The sequence below is a fragment of the Octopus bimaculoides genome, chromosome 6 (genome assembly GCF_001194135.2).
Source record: "Octopus bimaculoides isolate UCB-OBI-ISO-001 chromosome 6, ASM119413v2, whole genome shotgun sequence".
In the NCBI taxonomy this organism is placed as follows: domain Eukaryota; kingdom Metazoa; phylum Mollusca; class Cephalopoda; order Octopoda; family Octopodidae; genus Octopus; species Octopus bimaculoides.
In genome coordinates, this window is record NC_068986.1 from 84,663,747 (window position 1) to 84,668,450 (window position 4,704).

The following is a 4,704-nucleotide window of genomic DNA, read 5'->3' on the forward strand; positions in this document are numbered from 1 at the left end:
TATATATATATATATATATATATATATATATGTATGTATGTACGTACATATGTATACATATCAATATAAACATGCATAAATTCAATGATGTCGAGTTTCTTTGAAGTCTTGTGAGTTTGACAAATCAACATCACAACATATGTTCTGCAATTATTTTTGTGTAGTGTTTACTTGGAATTTTGATGTCTTGATGTGTGAATGTTTGTTCCGTCATTGAGTTTCTGGAAGCTGCTTTATAGAGATGGCTGGTCTTTGAAAATTTTGGCTACATACTTATATCTAGGCGCTTTGTGAAATATTTACAGTCTTTAGGCCTGTTACGTAATGTCAGAAAAAGAAGAAAGCGTTAATTCTAGTTATATTTACTCAAATATATTCTCAGATAAACTGTTAATCTAATCGACAATAGATATGTGATAAGAGAGAGTTATAGAACAATTTCAAAATAGATAGGTTATTGTTAACTCTTTGCCCACCCTGAGTATCATACGTTTCCTGGCCTCTATGCAATATCTTTTTCAGCCTTTAGAATAACTTGACACTTATCAAAAGAAAGCTTTCTACTATTTAGAAAGTATAACGCAAGGGTTAGCTAAAAATAAGATTATGAAAATGTTTTGTTTAACGGATGAGAAATAATAGTGATAAAAAACGCCTCCAAAACAGACAAGTAATTACAAACAAATGACAGTCGTAATGCAATATAAAACTAATTCCATATGCAACAATTTCCTAGAAAAATTAAAGATGTATTTAATAATCCAGATATAAAGCTGTAATTTGTCATTGATTTTTAAAGAAAGACTTTTTACCAAATTCATTAAATAACTAAATATTTTACAATAAAATTAAGACAATTGGTATAATTCACTCACAAATTACTATTCAATGTCTTTTTAGAAAACTAAATTACCTTAAAAAGAATATTTGAATGAATTATATTGACGATATTGTTAAACACAAGATACTATCGAAACCCTGCACGCATTCAAATCAAATTAACAATTGAATATTTCAACTAACTAGTATGCAATTAACAAAAGTAATTACCTGCTAATCAATCAATATAATTATAAGACTTTAAACCATATTAAAATCGAAAGTACATACCTGTAATTTGCAAGATTTTCAATGTAGATGATTAATTGGATCTTCAATATAAGATTTAAGTTCGACAGAAACTTTTTAAAAAATTCTAGAGTTCTACAGTTCTATAATTCTTAAGATCATTCTATGATCTCCGCTTCACGATGTCGCGTTGGAAGGTATCAAAATCATTAGGTGTTTGTCTCCTCACACGAAGAACGTCTCTGAATATTTTCAGATGAAAATAGACAGACAGAAAATTGAAAGAGCGCACAAAGAAAAGAAAAGAAAAAAAACACAACAATAGCAATAACAAGATGCAAAAGCACCAAGGAGTTAAATGAAGCTGTTCATCCCAAGCAATGATGGACAACTAAAAACACAGCAAAAATAAACAACAACAACAACAATAAATAATAATAATAATAATAATAATAATAATAATAATAATAATAATAATAATAATAATAATAATAATAATAAATCTCAGTTTCTTTATCGTCTTCTATATATTTCGATCCATTGACGAGCGGCAGAGTTGAAACGGTCAATTACTTTCAATCTTCGCCCTCATTGTCTTCCTATGTTGTTTTAGAGATTCGAACGATTCCCATTTAAACACCCTCTTCATAACACCCTCTACATCACCACAACCACCACCACCTCCACCACCTCCACAATACTACCACCGCCACCACCACCGCCGTCGTCGCCGCCGCCATCAATACTGCAATCAAATACAATAATATTAGCATACTATCATTGTAAAAAACACTCCTACCACGACTACTACCCAAAGAAACAAACAAACAAAAAAAAACACGAAAAGTTACATATGCATCATCATTATCATCGACACAAGCATTACTACCACTACCACTACTACCCCTACTACTACTACCACCGCCACCGCATCACCGCCAACACCATCATCGTCACGGTCACAAGCATCACCATCACGCCACTACTATGGGCAAGACAAAAGCAATATTCTCTCTCTCCCATCATCATCATTCCTGCTACCCCTCCCCACACTATCATCACTATAGCCATGAACATCACCACCAACTTCTTCACTATCATCATCACCGTAATACCAATCTCCCCCATCACTACCAACTTATCCATCGTCACCGTCATTGTCACCACCGCCGCCGCCTCTGCCGCCGCCGCCACCTCCACCACCATGGACAAGACTAAGACATACCGCTCCCCGCCCCCCGCCACTGTCTCTATCTCTAAATGTTGTTAGTGGAATGATTAGTTAATCTGATTGTGTTCGATCTGTTCCTGCATAATGACCAGAAATACTTGGGTAGACATGTCTCATAACTCACATGATATCTTGTTCCCGAGAACTTGCTCCTCTACCTTCGCTTTTCAAACTACGACTGTTCGATTGACAAACATACTTCTTAAAAAGAAGCTGATTATGGGGTTCTAAACCATAGCGGGGCACTTGAGGCAAGTGTGAGAAAAGAAAAATGGGGAAGTCAGACATGTTGTAGGTTTTTGCATATATGTGCGAGTGTACGTACGTGAGAATGCGCGTGCGTACTAGTTTGTATCTATTTAGCTATCTATCTATCTATCTATCTATCTATCTATCTATCTATCTATCTATCTATCTATCTAACTATCTATCTGTCTGTCTGTCTGTCTGCCTCTCTCTCTCTATATATATATATCTATCTTCATAAGTATATACAAACACATGCACACACACACACATACACAAACACGCACACGCACACACAGACACAAACACATTTACACATATCTTCCATAAGTTAAGTTCGCAAAAATAAGTTTGAGAATGAGTAACAATTATGGATTTCTTCTTCTTCTTCTTCTTCTTCTTCTTCTTCTTCTTCTTCTTCTTCTTCTTCTTCTTCTTCTTCGTCTTCTTCTTCTTCTTCTTCTTCTTCTTCTTCTTCTTCTTCTTCTTCTTCTTCTTCTTCTTCTTCTTCTTCTTCTTCTTCTTCTTCTTCTTCTTCTTCTTCTTCTTCTTCTTCTTATTTCATTCATTATTTCTCTAATTTCTATTATATATCCTCTGTTATATCCTTTAATGTCATAGTATCTCTCTTTGATCGATGTAAATCCCACCTGTTTTTCTATTGTTTTGTTTTTGTTTTGTTCTTGTGTGCTGTAAACTTGTCCTTCGATATTGTCCTCCATGTTTTGAGCCCTTGCGTCCTATAAAAAAATCATCATCATCATCATCATCATCATCATTATTATTATTATTATTATTATTATTATTACCATTACCATTGTTGTTGTTATTATTATTATTATTATTATTATTATTATTATTATTATTATTATTATTCTTATTACTATTCTTCTTCTTCTTCTTCTTCTTCTTCTTCTTCTTCTTCTTCTTCTTCTTCTTCTTCTTCTTATTATTATTATTATTATTATTATTATTATTATTATTATTATTATTATTATTGAGCTGACAGAATCATTAGCCCGCCGAGAAGGGGTGGAGGTGGAGGCAAAATACTTAGCGGCATTTCTTCCGTCCTTACATTCTGAATTCAAATACCGTTGAAGTCGACTTTGTACTTTATCCTTTCGGGGCCGATGAAATGAGTACCAGTTGTTCTCCCACCGAATTTGCAAGCCTTGTGCAAAAAAAATTATTATTATTATTGAGTGAGATAGCAGCGCCGCCATCAAAGTGACACTGGGGTACATATATATGAAACCTAATATACTCATCATGACTACGCGTGTGATAAGGGTGCACTAGGTACACGCATCACAACCATAGGTGCGTGACATGGTGATCTCCTATCAAGATAAACAGCGTATGATCTTGCAGGTGGGGGCCCAAGTTAGAATTTTCTCAAAGTCGAGTAGTGCATCCCGCTCAAAAGGTCCTTGAATAAGGCTTGTTTACAGAGGTGAATTATTCAAGTCTTAAAACCATTCACTACTTCTGTTTGTGATCAGAGATGCACATATTGTCAGCCACTAAGAGACATTCTCAACTGACAAGCAAATCTGTGGTGTTGAGCAGAATATTTGCTGCAGCCCATCTTTTATATCAAGGCAAAACAATGTACATGATAACACTCTCAATCAGTGAAGATCAGAAGTCATGAAAGCCAGCACCTGGTACTGCATCAGGGCTTTTATTATTATTATTATTATTATTATTATTATTATTATTATTATTATTATTATTATTATTATTATTATTATTATTATTATTATTATTATTATTATTATTATTATTATTATTATTATTATTATTATCATTATTATTATTATTATTATTTCTTTTTCTTCAAATTTTCTTCCATTTCTCGCTGAGTGTTTTCCGTACACCCAGAGCAGAGAAGCACATTGTATGCATTCCCAGTTTACACACGCAAATTCACAGATGAAATATGTATTAAAAAAATTTAATAACTTAATAAATTCATGAATGGATGTTGTTTTCACAGCGATAATGCTCTTCTCAGTACATGAGTCGTTCCAGTTAACACGATTTTTTGCACTCCCTGTAGGGATGGTAAGCTTGGTATCATTTTCAAATAGGTTTCGGAACCTTTTTTTTTTTCATCATTCTCAGAGATCCTACAATTATTGAGTGAGAAAGCA

At 33.5% G+C, this 4,704-nt stretch overlaps 1 protein-coding gene across 2 annotated transcripts in view; it reads right to left on the reverse strand.

Moving 5' to 3' along the window:
* LOC106873630 (homeobox protein ceh-28) overlaps positions 1-1,426 on the reverse strand; it is a 105,053-nt gene extending 103,627 nt beyond the window's left edge. For both annotated transcript variants that reach the window (XM_052968927.1, XM_052968926.1), the window contains exon 1: positions 1,111-1,426. The gene's annotated coding sequence lies outside the window, so the exon portion shown is untranslated. The remainder of the gene's footprint in view (positions 1-1,110) is intronic.
* Positions 1,427-4,704: the final 3,278 nt, after the last annotated feature.